This window comes from Oncorhynchus mykiss, chromosome 20 (assembly GCF_013265735.2).
Source record: "Oncorhynchus mykiss isolate Arlee chromosome 20, USDA_OmykA_1.1, whole genome shotgun sequence".
Lineage (NCBI taxonomy): Eukaryota > Metazoa > Chordata > Actinopteri > Salmoniformes > Salmonidae > Oncorhynchus > Oncorhynchus mykiss.
In genome coordinates, this window is record NC_048584.1 from 2,773,738 (window position 1) to 2,794,780 (window position 21,043).

The window sequence follows — 21,043 nt, forward strand, 5'->3', positions numbered from 1 at the left end:
TGGGCACCCTCGCTGCCGGCCCCGGACTGGGTACCCTCGCTGCCGGCCCCGGACTGGGCACCCTCGCTGCCGGCCCCGGACTGGGTACCCTCGCTGCCGGCCCCGGACTGGGGACCGTCACTGGGGGCCCCGGACTGGGGGCTGTCGCTGGAGGCTCCGGACTAGAGGCCGTCGCTGGAGGCTTCGTGCCATGGATCATCACTGGAGGCTTCGTGCCATGGATCATCACTGGAGGCTTCTTTCCATGGATCATCACTGGATGCTTCTTGCCATGGATCATCACTGGAGGCTTCTTGTCATGGATCATCACTGGAGGCTTCTTGTCATAGATGTAGTTAATCCTTTCTAAAGCAGATTTTTTGAAAGACATCACGTAGCAGAACTGCATAAGTGTTGCTCTCCACTTTCTGGAGGACCAAGTTTTGAAATTCTGACATTTGATTGAAAAAATGCAGACGGTGTCAAAAAGAGAACACAAACTAAGGGCAACCAAGGTATCTGTGACAGGGAGTGAGAGAAGCGTCCATCCATATATACAGGTAAGAGAGTCTAGCTAGCTACATTTTCAGATATTACACGTTTCTAATTTTATCAGAAAGTCATTTTCATTTCAAGTTAAAGTGTACTGTTAGCTAGCTAGCTAACATTAACTGGCTGGCTAGCCAGCTAACGTTACGTGTATGATCTGTGTAGTACTATTATTTGTGTCTCAGAGCGATTTGCATTGCTAGTTTTAGCCTAATGTTAGCTAGCTAACATTGAACCTGGTTGGTTAGCTACAAGCAGATTCATGCAGTAACGTTATGAGTTGGGATTATGGTAAATTTTTTCGCTAGCTAGTTAGCAACATGCCTAAACAAAAGACCACAATGCAAGTAACTATTTTAATAGAATGTTTATGATGTCACAGCGACAACTGTCGATAGACGTAGGTGGTAAAATTCTCTCTGGGTATCTACTCCGATTTCAGAGCACTCTCGTCTGAGTGTGTCAGAGTGCAGAATAACTGCCGAATTTACGAACGCTCAAAACCCCTTGAATATGGCCGGTGTCAGTAAATTTTGGCAAAAAAAAAAGCGTAATTAAATTGTTGCTAGCAGCACAGTTGCAGTCACAAACTCTCTGCATAACTGTCACGTTCTGACCATCGTTTGTGTGTGTTTTTCTTGTTTTAGTGTTGGTCAGGACGTGAACTGGGTGGGCATTCTATGTTGGATGTCTTGTTTGTCTATTTCTATGTCTGGCCTGATATGGTTCTCAATCAGAGGCAGGTGTTAGTCATTGTCTCTGATTGGGAACCATATTTAGGTAGCCTGGGTTTCACTGTGTGTTTGTGGGTGATTGTTCCTGTCTATGTGTTTTTCACCAGATAGGCTGTTTTAGGTTTTCGTTACGTTCATCACGTTCTTTATTTTGTAGTGTTTGCATTGATTCGTGTTTTACGTTTGTTCATTAAAACATGGATCGCAATCTACACGCTGCATTTTGGTCCGACTCTCCTTCTCATATAGAAAACCGTTACAGAATCACCCACCACAAAAGGACCAAGCAGCGTGTCAACAGGCAGGAGCAGCGCGAGGAGACGCGCAATAAGGATTTCTGGACATGGGAGGAAATCCTCGACGGGAGAGGACCCTGGGCTAAACCAGGGGAGTGTAGCCGCCCAAAGGTGCAGCAGGAGAAGAGGCAACAGGAGCAGCCCAAAGAGGAGGTATGGACATGGGAGGACGAATTAGAAGGAAGAGGACCCTGGGCTCAGCCAGGAGAATATCGCCGCCCCAAAGAAGAACTGGAGGCGGCGAAAGCGGAGAGGCGCAGATATGAGGAGGCAGCACGACGTAGCGGATGGAAGCCTGAGAGGCAGCCCCAAAAATTTCTTGGGGGGGGGCTAACAGGGAGTATGGCTACGCCAGGTAGGAGACCTGGGCAGACTCCCTGTGCTTACCGGGGGGCTAGAGAGACCGGACAGGCACCGTGTTATGCAGTGGTGCGCACGGTGTCTCCAGTGCGGGTGCATAGCCCGGTGCGGTATATTCCAGCTCCGCGTGTCGGCCGGGCTAGATTGAGCGTCGAGCCTAATGCCATGAAGCCGGCTCTACGCAGCTGGTCCCCAGTGCGTCTCCTTGGGCCGGCTTACATGGCACCACCCTTGCGCTCGGTGTCTCCGGTTCGCCTGCATAGCCCAGTGCGGGCTATTCCACCTCGCCGCACTGGCAGGGCGACCGTGAGCATTCAACCAGGTAAGGTTGGGCAGGCTCGGTGCTCAAGAGCTCCAGTGCACCTGCACGGTCCGGTTTTTCCAGTACCACCTCCACACCCCAGCCCTCCGGTAGCAGCTCCCCGCACCAGGCTTCCTGTGCGTGTCCTCGGCCCAGTACCACCAGTGCCAGCACCACGCATCAGGCCTACAGTGCGCCTCGCCTGTCCAGCGCTGCCAGAGCCTTCCTCCTCTCCAGCGCTGTCGGAGTCTCCCGCCTGTTTAGCGCTGTTAGAGCCTTCCTTCTCTACAGCGCTGCCGGAGTCTCCCGCCTGTTCAGAACTGCCAGTCTGCATAGAGCTGCCAGTCTGCAAGGAGCTGCCAGTCTGCATAGAGCTGCCAGGCAGCATGGAGCAGCCAGTCAGCATGGAGCAGCCAGAGCTGCCAGTCATCATGGAGCAGCCAGTCAGCATGGAGCAGCCAGAGCAGCCAGTCGACCAGACTCTACCAGATCTGCCAGTCGACCAGACTCTTCCAGATCTGCCAGTCGACCAGACTCTTCCAGATCTGCCAGTCGACCAGACTCTTCCAGATCTGCCAGTCGACCAGACTCTTCCAGATCTGCCAGTCGACCAGACTCTTCCAGATCTGCCAGTCGACCAGACTCTTCCAGATCTGCCAGTCGACCAGACTCTTCCAGATCTGCCAGTCGACCAGACTCTTCCAGATCCGCCAGTCGACCAGACTCTTCCAGATCCGCCAGTCGACCAGACTCTTCCAGATCCGCCAGTCGACCAGAATCTTCCAGATCCGCCAGTCGACCAGAATCTTCCAGATCCGCCAGTCGACCAGAATCTTCCAGATCCGCCAGTCGACCAGAATCTTCCAGATCCGCCAGTCGACCAGAATCTTCCAGATCCGCCAGTCGACCAGACTCTTCCGGATCCGCCAGTCGACCAGACTCTTCCGGATCCGCCAGTCGACCAGACTCTTCCGGATCCGCCAGTCGACCAGACTCTTCCGGATCCGCCAGTCGACCAGACTCTTCCGGATCCGCCAGTCGACCAGACTCTTCCGGATCCGCCAGTCGACCAGACTCTTCCGGATCCGCCAGTCGACCAGACTCTTCCGGATCCGCCAGTCGACCAGACTCTTCCAGAACCGCCAGCCAGCCAGGATCTGCCGGATCCAACCACCTGCCTGAGCTTCCTCTCAGTGCTGAGCTTCCTCTCAGTGCTGAGCTTCCTCTCAGTGCTGAGCTACCCATCAGTCCCGAGCTACCTCTGTCCCGAGCTGCCCCTCTGTCCCGAGCGGTCTTTAAGGAGGGTAACCTATCTAGGGACGCTAAGGAGGTGGACTAAAACTGTTATGGAGTGGGGTCCACGTCCAGCGCCAGAGCCGCCACCGCGGACAGATGCCCACCCACACCCTCCCCCATAGGTTTAAGTTGTGCGTCCGGAGTCCGCACCTTGGAGGGGGGGTACTGTCACGTTCTGACCATCGTTTGTGTGTGTTTTTCTTGTTTTAGTGTTGGTCAGGACGTGAACTGGGTGGGCATTCTATGTTGGATGTCTTGTTTGTCTATTTCTATGTCTGGCCTGATATGGTTCTCAATCAGAGGCAGGTGTTAGTCATTGTCTCTGATTGGGAACCATATTTAGGTAGCCTGGGTTTCACTGTGTGTTTGTGGGTGATTGTTCCTGTCTATGTGTTTTTCACCAGATAGGCTGTTTTAGGTTTTCGTTACGTTCATCACGTTCTTTATTTTGTAGTGTTTGCATTGATTCGTGTTTTACGTTTGTTCATTAAAACATGGATCGCAATCTACACGCTGCATTTTGGTCCGACTCTCCTTCTCATATAGAAAACCGTTACAATAACATAAAAACAGCCTAACCAGCTCTGCTAGGGCAAGTAAAATGGTCAGTGAGCTGTTCTCTCATTTGTGTCTGGAAGTAGCTAAAAAACTAGCCAACTTTAGTCAGTTAGCTTGGGTGCTTGACTGCTGTTGTTAGGTCAGAAAGCTCTCATCAACCCTACTCCTTGGCCAGAGCATCCAGTGTGCACTCTGAACGCTCAGAGAGCAAAACACTCTGAATTTAAGAACGGACAATCTGACAAAGCTTTGAGTTTACGAACGCCCAGAGCACACTCTGGCACACCAGATTAAATTTAGCAGGCAGGTACAAAGTCCAGAAACAGGCAAAGGTCAAAACCGGGAGGACTAGAAAAAGGAGAATGCAAAAACTTGGAAACATACAAGACGAACTGGCACAGAGAGACAGGAAGCACAGAGATAATTACACTGAGGAAAATAAGCGACAATCACAAGGACAGGTGAAAAAGATCAGGGTGTGACACTCACATGTGAATCCTTAAAGAGATGGGTGGGGCTAAAGCTTAAAAGGGTGTGATTGATGCTGAATGGGTGTAGACAAAGAAAAGCTCTCCAGTTGGTACCAAAACATTCAAGGGCCATTTCTCAAAAGTGAGGTTTCAAGTTGATCAACTTTCCCATTGTTGCGCCTTCCGAGTGGTGCAGTGGTCTAAGGCCGAGTGGTGCAGTGGTCTAAGGCCGAGTGGTGCAGTGGTCTAAGGCCCGAGTGGTGCAGTGGTCTAAAGCCAAGTGGTGCAGTGGTCTAAGGCCGAGTGGTGCAGTGGTCTAAGGCCGAGTGGTGCAGTTGCTAGCGGTGCCCCTAGAGATCCTGATTTGACCGGGAGACCCATGGGGTGGCGCACAATTGGCCCAATGTCGTCCGGGTTAGAGGAGGGTCTGGCCGGTAGGGATGTCCTTGTCCCATCACGCTCTAGTGACTCGTGGCGGGCCAAGCGCATGCACACTGACACAGTCTCCAGGTGTATGGTGTTTCCTTCAATACATTGATGTGGCTGGCTTCCGAGTTAAGCGGGCATTGTGTCAAGAAGCAGTGCGGCTTGGCTGGGTTGTGTGTCGGAGGACGCATGGCTCTCGTCCTTCGCCTCTCCCGAGTCCGTACGGGAGTTGCAGCTATGAGACAAGACTGTAACTACCAATTGGATACCATGAAATTGGGGAGAAAAAGGGGGGTTAAAGTTAAAAAAAACAAAAAAAAAAACACTTTCCCATTGTTCCTCAACTGTAGTTTATGATATACCATTTTCTAGCTCTGAGTCTGTAATTTTATCCAACGTTAAAAAAAACACCTTTTTAAATTTTGCTACATCAGACTTTGTGGCTGTGTTATCTAGTGGAAATAGCTCTGTCATTTCCTGGTTGCCAAAATTCTACGCTGTTCACTCAATTTCAGGCTGTGAAAGAAAACAAGGGATTCATTGTACCATCTAAATCGCTAAGAAATATATTTTCAATAAGAAAAAAATAGCATTTTTACTGCTTTTCTGAAGTTGGTGGACCAAAACCGAAAGCTACAAGTTACTTTTGATTTTGGTCCACCAGGTTTAATCAGCAGTTCTGGTCTATTGAAGATATATTTTACAGTGATTTAGAGGGTACTGTTGGATTCTGAGAATATGAAATATACTTATAAATATATTCATGCCACTGAGGGAAAGCGATCACATGTGACAGGCATTGATGAGGGGAGAGAGCCATGGATTACTGAGGAAGCGGGGTCAAGATCAGGTCAGGTCACGTTAAGGGAGAAATAAAAGTTTATGGTCCATATCATTTACTGTCCTGCCTAGCAGTAAAGAACGATGTTTATACAGATGTGTAGGGGGAGACTCAGCCTCGGAGGAAGGGAGGAAGGGTTAAAAATCAGTGCTTGTGTGAAAATGTTTTTGTCTAATGCAGCTGTATTGACCTTCTGGGAAGAATAAACTTGGTTAAGCTTTCCGTTGAGTTTTTTACTCTGAGAATTAGAACCTAACTGTAGTGAAGTGAAATTGAGTAGACTGTATAGAATCTTTGCAACCAGGAACTGACAGAATGATTTCCACTAAACAACACAACCACAAAGTCAGAACAACTTTCACATTTTGACAACAGATGCTGCTCCAGCTGGAGAAATCATTAGGGCGAATATCACAGCCAATCAGGACACTGGCTGGCGGATCAGTAATACTGTGAAACACTATCATTCCACTATTACTGCAGATATATTATGGACATTTTATGAAATTACAATGCAATTTAAAAAAAAAAAATCCTATGTGTAGCATGTTTAACAAAAACAGAATTACGGAATTGAAACACATGTGCACATGTCTGTTATTACCACTTTATTATCGCATCCTTCACTCATGTTGCTAAACATACCCTCGTAAAACTGACCATCCTACCGATCCTCGACTTCGGCAAAGTCATTTACAAAATAGCCTCTAACACTCTACTCAACAAATTGTATGCAGTCTATCACAGTGCCAACCGTTTTGTCACCAAAGCCCCATATATTACCCACCACTGTGACCTGTACGCTCTCGTTGGCTGGCCATTGCTGCATGCTCGTCGCCAAACCCACTGGCTCCAGGTCATCTACAAGTCTCTGCTAGGTAAAGCCCCGCCTTATCTCAGCTCACTGGTCACCATAGAAGCACCCACCCGTAGTATGCGCTCCAGCAGGTATATCTCACGGGTCACCCCCAAAGTCAATTCCTCCTTTGGCCACCTTTCCTTCCAGTTCTCTGCTGCCAATGACTGGAACGAACTGCAAAAATCCCTGAAGCTGGAGACCCATATCTCCCTTACTATCTTTCAGCACCAGCTGTCAGAGCAGCTCACAGATCACTGCACCTGTACATAGCCCATATGTAACCAGCCCATCCAACTACCTCATCCCCATACTGTATTTATTTATTTATCTTGCTCCTTTGCACCACAGTATCTCTATTTGCACATTCATGTTCTGCACATCTACGATTCCAGTGTCTAATTGCTATATTGTAATTACTTCGCCACCATGGCCTATTTATTGCCTTACCTCCCCTATCTTACCTCAATTGCACTCACTGTATATAGATTTTTTTTTTCTACTGTATTATTGACCGTATGTTTGTTTTTTCCATGTGTAACTCTGTGCTGTTGTATTTGTCGCACTGCTATGCTTTATCTTGGCCAGGTCGCAGTTGTAAATGAGAACTTGTTCTCAACTAGCCTACCTGGTTAAACAAAGGTGTTCTCAACTAGCCTACCTGGTTAAATAAAGGTGTTCTCAACTAGCAAACCTGGTTAAGTAAAGGTGAAATAAAACGTTTAAATATCTTTAATTGCTACAAACGTTGTTGTTGGCTTACTTATTTGTCTACTACAACGTTCAGCTGTTGCAGATTGAGGGGGTGGATTCATGCAATTTAATCTGGTAGGTACTGCTTCAGAGGACAGTGTCTTACAGAAAATTATTTTTATTCACAAAGTCAATCATCAGAATAAAACACTTCAAAGTGTTCCTGGTGATTGATTCAATGGGTAGTCATGGATACAGCACACTACAGATGACATAGTCAACAACGTGTGCCTCACCATGTAATAGTTACTCCAAATGCATCTTTATTATTTATTAAATACCTTTCAACATCTGGAAACTGGAAAAGGGATATTCCTCCCTTCCATTTTACAGTAAACAAGGTATTTATTGATGGCAAATGTTTCTTATCATGAAAAAAGTTGATTCACAAAAGGAGTACTAGTAGAGGGAAAACTTGCAAAGAAATCGATTTCTAGCTATTTTAAACAAAGTAATCTATATAAACAATTAGGTAAGTCAAGTCTACCAAACTTAGTGCACTCTGTTTATTATAGATTCTAGTTTTGGAAACAGAAAACTGTATAGAGATCAAATGTTTAATTTATGAGAAAATTTGCAGAATATCGGCCAAAATCCATCTAGCTCAATCTTCTCCCACTGCCGGCCACTGGGCTTCCTCTCACATTTATACATCCAGTGAAATATGTATTTCACTGGATGTATTCTGCAGAGCAGAATTAGGCCGATACCCACTAATGATCAAAATCCAGAAAAGAGCCGTTAAATTCTACAACCACCTAAAAGGAAGCGATTCCCAAACCTTCCATAACAAAGCCATCACCTACAGAGAGATGAACCTAGAGAAGAGTCCCCTAATCAAGCTGGTCCTGGGGCTCTGTTCACAAACACAAACAAATCCCACAGAGCCCCAGGACAGCAGCACAATTAGACCCAACCAAATCATGAGAAAACAAAAAGATAATTACTTGACACATTGGAAAGAATAAACAAAAAAACAGAGCAAACTAGAATGCTATTTGGCCCTGTGACTGACCCAAACTTAAGGAAAGCTTTGACTATGTACAGACTCAGTGAGCATAGCCTTGCTATTGAGAAAGGCCGCCGTAGGCAGACATGGCTCTCAAGAGAAGACAGGCTATGTGCTCACTGCCCACAAAATGACGTGGAAACTGAGCTGCACTTCCTAACCTTCTGCCCAATGTGTGACCATATTAGAGAGACATATTTCCCTCAGATTACACAGATCCACAAAGAATTCGAAAAACAAATCCAATTTTGATAAACTCCCATATCTACTGGTTGAAATTCCACAGTGTGCCATCACAGCAGCAAGATTTGTGACCTGTTGCCACAAGAAAAGGGCAACCAGTGAAGAACACACACCATTGTAAATACAACCCATATTTATGCTTATTTATTTCCCCTTGTGTACCCTTAACCATTTGTACATCGTTACAACACTCTATATATAAGTAATATGACATTTGTAATGTCTTTATTTTTTTGAAACTTCTGTATCTATAATTTTTAAAAATGTACAGTATTGTTTATTTCACTTTTGTATATTATCTACCTCACTTGCTTTGGCAATGTTAACACATGTTTCCCATGCCAATAAAGCCCCTTAAATAGAATTGAATTTAAATATCTGTCTCGTCTATCTGTGGTAAAACCATATCTTATTTTCATTCAGGCAGAGAAAGGGCAGCCATTGGGTCCCTCTCATGAAAGGGGAGGTGACGTTGACGTCAGAGAGGAAGAGGCGAAGCGAGAGGTTTCACTCTTGCCAAAATCAGTCCAAAATAAGCCCAATAAGTTTCGATGGGTTTATTTTGGACCAAAGCTTGTCGCCCGCCTTCCCGCCTTTGGGACAACGACTCCCATTGTTAGGGCGGAGACATGAGCATCTCGCCATTATATATTTTTCTAAGTAAACGGGGAACGACCCTGAGATTCAACTTTCATAGGATGACAGCTGATTCCAAAGACTATGACACAAGTGTTGGCAAGCGACTTTTTTTGTAATGTGTCTAACCAATGAGCTTTGGAAGTGATTTGTAGACCGTGAACGTGTCTGTTTTGTAAAGAACATTTTATCTTACTTGCAGTAGGCGGTGGATGTGGCCGCAGAATTTATTGCCTGAGTATCAACGAAAGACAGCAATACGGACCGAAAGTTAGATAACTTGCCAGACTGAAATATAAAGACTTGATTTGAGCACTTCGGTAACTTCACGGATGCTACAGGTAAGCTATCAGGAGGCAACTTTTGCTTTTATTATGCTTTTACATCAGATCTATTTTCTTTTCATGCAAGCAGAAGACATCAACGATCACATGATGAGGGACATATGTCCGTCCATACAGAGCCGATCAGCTGTCACATTATAGGCTACTTTGTAACAGTCACACACTTACCACGAATATAGGCTGCTACACTGTAGTTGAAGTGTTGCAGCTATGGCGATATTGTTACCTCTACATTTTGTCGTTCCACTCCCATAAGTGAACATGAAACCAGTTGCAAATTGTTATGCGTTTTATACAATTAACATGTTTGAAATTATTGCTTAATATATGAAAAACAATCGATTACTCTCCCCATCTATACATTTTGTATGGCTATAGGCTACTCAACCAACAGAACACAAAAGTTCTTAGGGTTACTTAACGAGGGACGTGAACGGAGTACCTAAATTCTAGATGGTTGTGTCACCATACCACTAGCAGGACGGATGTGTATAGGTTGAGAACTAGGCAGTGGATGACATTACCAGTCATCTGACAAACGTAGCCTCGTCGTTGTCAAGGTTTGTGAAGCGAGAGAAAACATTGACAAAATATGATGCCTGCAGGCCTAGGCTGAAACCTAGGCCTGCGACGTGACGTTGGAATAACTCACGCCGACAAAACGACGTGTAGCAGGTTTTTATATACTTTCCAAAAGCATAATTTGTCTTCTGTCAAAGCCTATACTTGTTTGTAGCCAACAGATTCCCACCCTACCGTTACGCTTGTTTACACTAAGTGTGTTTTCATATATAGTCCCTTTTAAAATAACCGATTGCACTCTGGGGTAAAAAAAAAAAAAAAAGTATTCCCACTGCCCTTGCATTTGAATGAGGACTCAATTATTTTTTTCCAGTTCACTTCACGTATTTTGTGGTATGAATCAGCAATGTGAATTCAAAGCGATATTTAGAATGGACCCAAGATCATTTTCCAAAATTAACTTCATGCACTCTAGGTTTTTACAAAGTGCAGGACGAGCCATTCTATCAGAATGGTGTTATCGTACAGTTAGACTTACATTTTGGAAGCTAATAGATTGCATTTAATTAAAATATGAGACATAATAATTACTCAGAAGATAATATTAACATGTAAATATTATTGGTATCTGAACAAATAGTTATTAATTCTCTAACTGCAGACTAAATAATGCTGTAATTGAAAATTGTACACTCAATGAAGGCTACTGCCCCTTTAAGAATAGATTTTGTACACTTTGTTGTGAATCTTACCAAATATGTTTTCTTCTCACACTATTCAAACCCCACAATCAAATAAACGGCTTATGAAGATCTCACCCTATAGATCACATATTGCAAACAAATAATCTTCAACTAAAAACATATTTTGACATTTCTGTTCATTCTTGACAGTCAATATCCAAAAACAGCACTTTTTTTTCACTAAAATATTTCACTTGTGTATATTAGTTTTTATTTGATGACTATATTTTTTCATTCCTTAGTAATCTCATCTCCATTCAGGCAAAAAGCCAGTTCTCTGAGATCCCCATATTGTACTGTCTTTAGACAAAATCATTTTTACTAGTTCTTCAAAGTAGTTAAGGCATACTATCCCTCTCTCGAAGTTGTTTATTCCTGTCTCATTTGGTCTATGCGGTCTTTGGGTACCTAACCTAACCGGTGTAAAAGTGTATCCATCTCTATCCGAGGTGTAAATATCAGGCGCAATGGATTATGGTCATTGTAGGTAATTACCACATTTCTGTGCTGAACTAGGTTAAATATTTGCTCCCTTCAACTCCCTTCAGCCCAGCGACCCTCATAGTTCTTGATTTGATTTCTCTCTAGAGAAATGGCGAGATGGTCTCCCAAAAAAACAAAACGAAATGGAATTAAATTATTTGAACCGACGTCAGTCAATTAGTTGTTTAATAACCAGAATAAATACTGAAATGTCTGTTAATCACTCAGCACTTGTTCACATTGCACTTAAATTCCCTTTTTAAATGAGCCAAACTCGGTTCGCGGGAATCTTTTGAGGGGTCTGAGTTAGAGGTCGACCGATTTATGATTTTTTAACACCGATGCCGATTATTGGAGGACCAAAACAAGCCGATACCGATTTAATCGGCCAATATTTTTATTTATTTGTAATAATGACAATTACAACAATACTGAATTAACACTTATTTTAACTTAATATATTACATCAATAAAAAATCAATTTAGCCTCAAATAAATAATGAAACATGTTCAATTTGGTTTAAATAATGCAAAAACAAAGTGTTGGAGAAGAAAGTAAAAGTGCAATATGTGCCATGTAAAAAAGCTAACGTTTAAGTTCCTTGCTCAGAACATGAGAACATATGAAAGCTGGTGGTTCCTTTTAACATGAGTCTTCAATATTCCCAGGTAAGAAGTTTTAGGTTGTAGTTAATATAGTATTTATAGGACTATTTCTCTCTATACCATTTGTATTCCATATACCTTTGACTATTGGATGTTCTTATAGGCACTTTAGTATTGCCAGTGTAACAGTATAGCTTCCGTCCCTCTCCTCGCCCCTACCTGGGCTCGAACCAGGAACACATCGACAACACCCACCCTCGAAGCAGCGTTACCCATGCAGAGCAAGGGGAACAACTACTCTAAGTCTCAGAGCGAGTGACGTTTGAAACGCTATTAGCGCGCATCCCGCTAACTAGCTAGCCATTTCACATTGGTTACACCAGCCTAATCTCGGGAGTTGATAGACTTGAAGTCATAAACAGCGCAATGCTTGAAGTACAGCAAAGAGCTGCTGGCAAAACGCACAAAAGTGCTGTTTGAATGAATGCTTGCTGCTGCCTACCACTGCTCAGTCAGACTGCTCTATCAAATATCAAATCATAGACTTAATTATAACATAATAACACACAGCAATACGAGCCCTTTGTCATTAATATGGTCGAACCCGGAAAATATAATTTCAAAAACCAAAAGTTTATTATTATCGCATATGCGTTCAATGAACTCAAGAAGGGAGGTTTAAAAATATGCAGGTTTAAAAATATATTCTGTGTTTTGATTTTTTTTGTTGTTGAATTTTACCCCTTTTTCTCCCCAATTTCGTAGTATCCAATTGTTGTAGTAGCTACTATCTTGTCTCATCGCTACAACTCCCGTACGGGCTCAGGAGAGACGAAGGCTGAAAGTCATGCGTCCTCCGATACACAACCCAACCAAGCCGCACTGCTTCTTAACACAGCACGCATCCAACCCGGAATGCGCCGGAGGAAACACCGTACACCTGGCCACCTTGGTTAGCGCACACTGCGCACAGCCCACCACAGGAGTCGCTGGTGCGCGATGAGACAATTGTGCGTCGCCCCACGGACCTCCCGGTTGCGGCCGGTTACGACAGAGCCTGGGCGCGAACCCAGGGACTCTGATGGCACAGCTGGCGCTGCAGTACAGCGCCCTTAACCACTGCGCCACCCGGGAGGCCTGTGTATTGATTTTAAGAAAGGCATTGATGTTTATGGTTAGGTACACGTTGGAGCAACGACAGTCCTTTTTCCGCGAATGCGCACTGCATCGATTATATGCAACGCTAGATAAACTAGTAATATCATCAACCATGTGTAGTTAACTAGTGATTATGATTGATTGTTTTCTATAAGATACATGTAATGCTAGCTAGCAACTTACCGTGGCTTCTTACTGCATTTGCGTAAAAGGTAGGCGCCTCGTGGAGTGCAATGAGAGGCTTAAGCGTTGGACTAGTTAACTGTAAGGTTGCAAGATTGAATCCCCGAGCTGACAAGGTAAAAAATCTGTCATTTTGCCCCTGAACAAGGCAGTTAACCCACCGTTCCTAAGCCGTCATTGAAAAATAAGAACGTGTTCTTAACTGACTTTCCTTGTTAAATAAAGGTGTACATTTTTTGGGGACCAAAAATCGGTGTCCAAAAATACAGATTTCCGATTGTTATGAAAACTTGAAATCGGCCCTAATTAAATCAGCCATTCCGATTAATCGGTCGACCTCTAGTCTGAGTTCCTTTGGCGTGTTCACACGAAATGTTGCGAACTGCACTGAGTTTAAAAAAAATGTGTGAAAGGGACCAATTGTGATACACCCTAAACTTCACTGGGGTCGGAATGCAATCATGGTTACGTTTTAAGACACCGTGGAGCCGGAGCGAGATAAGGGTTGGAAAATATACCTCAATGCAGGGATGGGATATGCCACTGTACTTCAAATGTTACTTTTATCCACACTGATACATTGAAGATACTGCTAGTTTTTCTAGAAAACTGCCCTTTTCATCTTCATGCTAGCTAGCATTAGGCACTGCAGCAAATTTTGGGTTGTCAAGTGTAAAAACTGCTTGCTGGAGTCATCTGAGCGCTTGGCTTTTGAGCTTACCCGTTAGTGACTGAATACTGATATATTTGGTTCTGACTCGCTACACGCTGTCCAGCAAGAACAGTATGGATGCTTCTCCGTCCAGAACCTTTATTTCCATCACTACCGCACACTATAGTATTCCCACTGAAATCTTTAGTCTACATAGGATGGACTTGTGGTTCTAAAGGGAGGAAACATATATAGTGGGGCAAAAAAGTATTTAGTCAGCCACCAATTGTGCAAGTTCTCCCACTTAAAAAGATGAGAGGCCTGTAATTCTTTGGAGGGAGTCCGTGTTGCCCAGCAACAGCCCCAAAACATCACTGCTCTAGAGGAGATCTGCATAGAGGAATGGGCCAAAATACCAGCAACAGTGTGTGAAAACCTTGTGAAGACTTACAGAAAACGTTTGACCTCTGTCATTGCCAACAAAGGGTATTTAACAAAGTATTGAGATAAACTTTTGTTATTGACCAAATACTTATTTTCCACCATCATTTGCAAATAAATTCATTAAAAATCCTACAATGTCATTTTCTTGGTTTCTTTTTCTCATTTTGTCTGTCATAGTTGAAGTGTACCTATGATGAAAATTACAGGCCTCTCATCTTTTTAAGTGGGAGAACTTGCACAATTGGTGGCTGACAATACTTTATTGCCCCACTGTACATCTGACAGTATTAATATAGTTGTACATGCAACAGGAATATACAACAGAGCAGCATATACACATCAGCAAAAATTGGTCCGACGGCCCATCCCTGGGCTAGATTTATGGCCCCTCTCTCACCGACTTGGTGTTTCTGGTGCCACAGAGTTGTAAATCTTACTGTCCATGCAGAGGTCAGAGGACCATCTCCAAGACTTCTAGCAGGTTCTAGAGTTCACCCGAGCATAAAAATTGTGTGAACTATAACAGCGCAGTGGTATTGTGCTCATACAAATAACCATCTGTTAACAGTATAATCTACTGTGCCAATACTCACGCAATTAAGGCAGTGCTGGTACTTACAATATAATCAACATGCACAAAATATCCCCCCCTAAAATTACACCAACAAAACACAAAAAACGGATCAGCATGCTTTGTAATGTTTCTAAAACGGATCAGCATGCTTTGTAATGTTTCTAAAACGGATCAGCATGCTTTGTAATGTTTCTAAAACGGATCAGCATGCTTTGTAATGTTTCTAAAACGGATCAGCATGCTTTGTAATGTTTCTAAAACGGATCAGCATGCTTTGTAATGTTTCTAAAACGGTACATGTATTAAAGAAGTAATGTGCTATATTGTTTCATTTCCTTTTTTGTGACCAGAGTCTTTTAACCAAAATCTCAAAATAACCAAAACATTCCAAATGTTAAAATCAAAAGGCAGTGGGGTAGTATGTGCTGGAACTTCCAGGTCTAGGATGCGGGAGAGTGTGCCACTGCTGTCCACCACATCGGTAATTTTGTGGGAATGTGAGAAAAAGGTTGAGCCCACTTAAATCTGTGAAAAATACACAAGCCTATGTAATTAGTGATGCTGCTTTTTACATCACCAGATTGAGTTGGTGTGCGTAACAGTGGAGAAAGTAGGCATTCGGGTATACAGTGCCTTGCGAAAGTATTCGGCCCCCTTGAACTTTGCGACCTTTTGCCACATTTCAGGCTTCAAACATAAAGATATAAAACTGTATTTTTTTGTGAAGAATCAACAACAAGTGGGACACAATCATGAAGTGGAACGACATTTATTGGATATTTCAAACTTTTTTAACAAATCAAAAACTGAAAAATTGGGCGTGCAAAATTATTCAGCCCCCTTAAGTTAATACTTTGTAGCGCCACCTTTTGCTGCGATTACAGCTGTAAGTCGCTTGGGGTATGTCTCTATCAGTTTTGCACATCGAGAGACTGACATTTTTTCCCATTCCTCCTTGCAAAACAGCTCGAGCTCAGTGAGGTTGGATGGAGAGCATTTGTGAACAGCAGTTTTCAGTTCTTTCCACAGATTCTCAATTGGATTCAGGTCTGGACTTTGACTTGGCCATTCTAACACCTGGATATGTTTATTTTTGAACCATTCCATTGTAGATTTTGCTTTATGTTTTGGATCATTGTCTTGTTGGAAGACAAATCTCCGTCCCAGTCTCAGGTCTTTTGCAGACTCCATCAGGTTTTCTTCCAGAATGGTCCTGTATTTGGCTCCATCCATCTTCCCATCAATTTTAACCATCTTCCCTGTCCCTCCTGAAGAAAAGCAGGCCCAAACCATGATGCTGCCACCACCATGTTTGACAGTGGGGATGGTGTGTTCAGGGTGATGAGCTGTGTTGCTTTTACGCCAAACATAACGTCTTGCATTGTTGCCAAAAAGTTCAATTTTGGTTTCATCTGACCAGAGCACCTTCTTCCACATGTTTGGTGTGTTTCCCAGGTGGCTTGTGGCAAACTTTAAACAACACTTTTTATGGATATCTTTAAGAAATGGCTTTCTTCTTGCCACTCTTCCATAAAGGCCAGATTTGTGCAATATACGACTGATTGTTGTCCTATGGACAGAGTCTCCCACCTCAGCTGTAGATCTCTGCAGTTCATCCAGAGTGATCATGTGCCTCTTGGCTGCATCTCTGATCAGTCTTCTCCTTGTATGAGCTGAAAGTTTAGAGGGAAGGCCAGGTCTTGGTAGATTTGCAATGGTCTGATACTCCTTCCATTTCAATATTATCGCTTGCACAGTGCTCCTTGGGATGTTTAAAGCTTGGGAAATATTTGTGTATCCAAATCCGGCTTTAAACTTCTTCACAACAGTATCTCGGACCTGCCTGGTGTGTTCCTTGTTCTTCATGATGCTCTCTGCGCTTTTAACGGACCTCTGAGACTATCACAGTGCAGGTGCATTTATACGGAGACTTGATTACACACAGGTGGATTGTATTTATCATCATTAGTCATTTAGGTCAACATTGGATCATTCAGAGATCCTCACTGAACTTCTGGAGAGAGTTTGCTGCACTGAAAGTAAAGGGGCTGAATAATTTTGCACGCCCAATTTTTCAGTTTTTGATTTGTTAAAAAAGTTTGAAATATCCAATAAATGTCGTTCCACTTCATGATTGTGTCCCACTTGTTGTTGATTCTTCACAAAAAAATACAGTTTTATATCTTTATGTTTGAAGCCTGAAATGTGGCAAAAGGTCGCAAAGTTCAAGGGGGCCGAATACTTTCGCAAGGCACTGTATGTCTTGAATTTCGTCTTAATGCCAGTTGAACCACGCATCACCCTTGCCCAGTCATATTTTTGAGCAGTAAGCTTCCCCTTGTCTGTTGCTTGCTCTGGAAAATGTAGGCCCAGATTTTCAGGAAGAGGCTTGCTGATGGTATCTACATTGGTGCCTCCTTCCAATTTTACGAACAACCAAAATCCCTCCAGGTAGCTTAAACGATTGTCTCATCCGCTTGTATGGACATGAAGTCAACTCCTATACAATCTGCCCTTGGAATGTGGTGTGATTTAAAGTCCAGTAGCTCATTCTGTATGGTTTTGAATGTGCCTTTAAAAACTGTTGCTTTGTCCAATTGCGCTTTCATTGACCTGTCCAGCGATGACACAAAATCAACAAGTCCCCTAAACACTCCCGAGTCCTCTGATTCTTCTGTTTCATGTCCCCTAAGTGCCAGCTCAAATACGCCACAGAACTTGACACAGTCAGTTAGCTTGGATAAAAAGTGCCGATTCGTATCAACTTCCTCGTTGTGTTTCTGAATACTGACATCATAGAATTTTTCCAGCTGTGTTGCGATGTTAGCTTTACCTAGCATGGCTAGCTTCAGTGAGCATTCCAGGTGTACTCTGCTTATTTCATGTTTTTTAACTAGCTTGGCAAAGTGCTTCAGGTCACTCCTTCCTGTTTGTCCATGACATGTTGCCCTGTCCACTAGCATCTGATTAACGGAATAGAAGGCAGGCGAAACAAAACAAATGCATAACAAATCATTTTCAACCAGGGAGTTGCGACACGAAAGTCAGAAATAGCGATATAATATGTGCCTTACCTTTGAAGATCTTCTGTTGGCACTCCAAAATGTCCCAGTTACATTACAAATGATCCCTTTGTTCGATAAATTCCTTCTTTATATCCATAAAAACTCAAATTAGCTGGCGCCCTTCAGTTATTAATCCACTCGGTTACCTTCCTTCAAAATGCATACAAAATGAATTCCAAAACTAATCCAAACAAGTCAATCAACGTTCATAATCAATCCTTAGGTACCATAATACGCAAATAAACAACATTTAAGACGGATAATTGTTATTGTTTTTACCGGAGATGCGCTTGGAAACACTACAGCCAAAATGGGAGCCACTAGAATAAATACAATTTCTCCCTCATTTTTTTTTTACAAAAACCAGCCTGAAACTCTTTCTAAAGACTGTTGACATCTAGTGGAAGCCCTAGGAACTGCAATCGGGTATGTTTTCGCCCTATTATAAAAGTGCCAGGCATTGAAATCAGTGGTATGCTGATTTAAAAAAATGTTTTTTATACACTGCTCAAAAACATAAAGGGAACACTCAAATAACACAATGTAACTCCAAGTCAATCACACTTCTGTGAAATCAAACTGTCCACTTAGGAGGCAACACTGATTGACAATACATTTCACATGCTGTTGTGCAAATGGAATAGACAACAGGTGGAAATTTTAGGCAATTAGCAAGACACCCCCAAAAAAGGAGTGGTTCTGCAGGTGGTGACCACAGACCACTTCTCAGTTCCTATGCTTCCTGGCTGATGTTTTGGTCACTTTTGAATGCTGGCGGTGCTTTCACTCTAGTGGTAGGATGAGACGGAGTCTACAACCCACACAAGTGGCTCAGGTAGTGCAGCTCATCCAGGATGGCACATCAATGCGAGCTGTGGCAAGAAGGTTTGCTGTGTCTGTCAGCGTAGAGTCCAGAGCATGGAGGCGCTACCAGGAGACAGGCCAGTACATCAGGAGACGTGGCGGAGGCCGTAGGAGGGCAACAACCCAGCAGCAGGACCAGCAGCAGGACCACTACCTCCGCCTTTGTACAAGGAGGAGCAGGAGGAGCACTGCCAGAACCCTGTAAAATGACCTCAAGCAGGCCACAAATGTGCATGTGTCTGCTCAAACGGTCAGAAACAGACTCCATGAGGGTCGTATGAGGGCCCGACGTCCACAGGTGGGGGTTGTGCTTACAGCCCAACACCGTGCAGGACGTTTGGCATTTGCCAGAGAACACCAAGATTGTCAAATTCACCACTGGCGCCCTGTGCTCTTCACAGATGAAAGCAGGTTCACACTGAGCACATGTGACAGACGTGACAGAGTCTGGAGACGCCGCGGAGAACGTTCTGCTGCCTGCAACATCCTCCAGCATGACCGATTTGGCGGTGGGTCAGTAATTTCTTTGGGGGGCCGCACAGCCCTCCATGTGCTCGCCAGAGGTAGCCTGACTGCCATTAGGTACCGAGATGAGATCCTCAGACCCTTTGTGAGACCATATGCTGGTGCGGTTGGCCCTGGGTTCCTCCTAATGCAAGACAATGCTAGACCTCATGTGGCTGAAGTGTGTCAGCAGTTCCTGCAAGAGGAAGGCATTGATGCTATGGACTGGCCCGCCCTTTCCCCAGACCTGAATCCAATTGAGCACATCTGGCACATCATGTCTTGCTCCATCCACCAACGCCACGTTGCACCACAGACTGTCCAGGAGTTGGCGGATGCTTTAGTCCAGGTCTGGGAGGAGATCCCTCAGGAGACCATCCGCCACCTCATCAGGAGCATGCCCAGGCGTTGTAGGGAGGTCATACAGGCACGTGGATGCCACACACACTACTGAGCCTCATTTTGACTTGTTTTAAGGACATTACATCAAAGTTGGATCAGCCTGTAGGGTGGTTTTCCACTTTAATTTTGAGAGTGACTCCAAATCCAGACCCCCATGGGTTGATAAATTTGATTTCCATTGATAATTTTTGCGTGATTTTTTTTTTTTTTTTTGTCAGCACATTCAACTATGTAATGAAAGTATTTAATAAGAATATTTCATTCATTCAGATCTAGGATGTGTTATTTTAGTGTTCCCCTTATTTTTTTGAGCAGTGTGTTTTTTCATGGTTTGTCCTCTGGGTTCCTGCCATTTCAGTTCTGTAATACTCTGACATTATTTTAACAGTTTTAGAAACTTTAGAGTTTTTTTCTATCCAAATCTACCAACTATATGCATATCCTAGCTTCTGGGCCCGAGTAGCAGGCAGTTTACTTTGGGTACGCTTTTCATCTGGATGTCAAAATTCCACCCTCTGTCCCTAATTAACAATAGTTGGGAAAATGATTTGTGTCATGCACAAAGTAGATACACTAACCAACTTGCCAAAACTGTAGTTTGTAAACAATCATTTTTTGGAATGGTTGAAACACTTAGGTTGGAGTCATTAAAACTCGTTTATGTGAACTTCCGACTTCAACTGTACATGACATTTTCAAAAATGCCGGTGTTGTATCAGTGCCATGAAAATGAAATATCAAACAGACTTTGCCATTTATTTTTCAAATTGGCAGGCATTATGCATACTCAACCATGTTAATGATACTGCATTATATTTTTCTGAGTTTGACATTTGTCACAATCCATTTGGGAAAAGGAATTGGAATGATATTGATTTATAATTTGCTAATTTGCATTTAGGATTGAATGTCACAGGTTTTTTATTTATAGGTCACAATTTATGGATGTTTTTACATTGATTCTTGTTGGTCGATGAACAAGTGTGAATAAGGTCTATTAGGGCGATTCCTTTTTTGCATTTTTGTCATATTTTTGCTGGGGAAAATCATGATGAAAGTGCCAATTTTAGGCCCTTTTTAGACCTACTGTATATGCATCTAATACCCTTTGATCTGTGAACTGTACAAATGACGAGTGTCTAGATTTTGAAGTACAATTTTTCCACATTCATTGAACATTAAAAGTATTAAT

The 21,043-nt window shown here is 43.4% G+C and overlaps 1 protein-coding gene across 2 annotated transcripts in view; it reads left to right on the top strand.

Moving 5' to 3' along the window:
• Positions 1 to 9,184: 9,184 nt before the first annotated feature.
• Positions 9,185 to 21,043, top strand: part of LOC110498819 (dynamin binding protein) — a 124,711-nt gene continuing 112,852 nt past the window's right edge. The window contains exon 1 of one of the 2 annotated variants that reach the window (XM_036955607.1): positions 9,185 to 9,648. The gene's annotated coding sequence lies outside the window, so the exon portion shown is untranslated. The remainder of the gene's footprint in view (positions 9,649 to 21,043) is intronic. The other variant, XM_021575455.2, reaches the window with a different exon arrangement.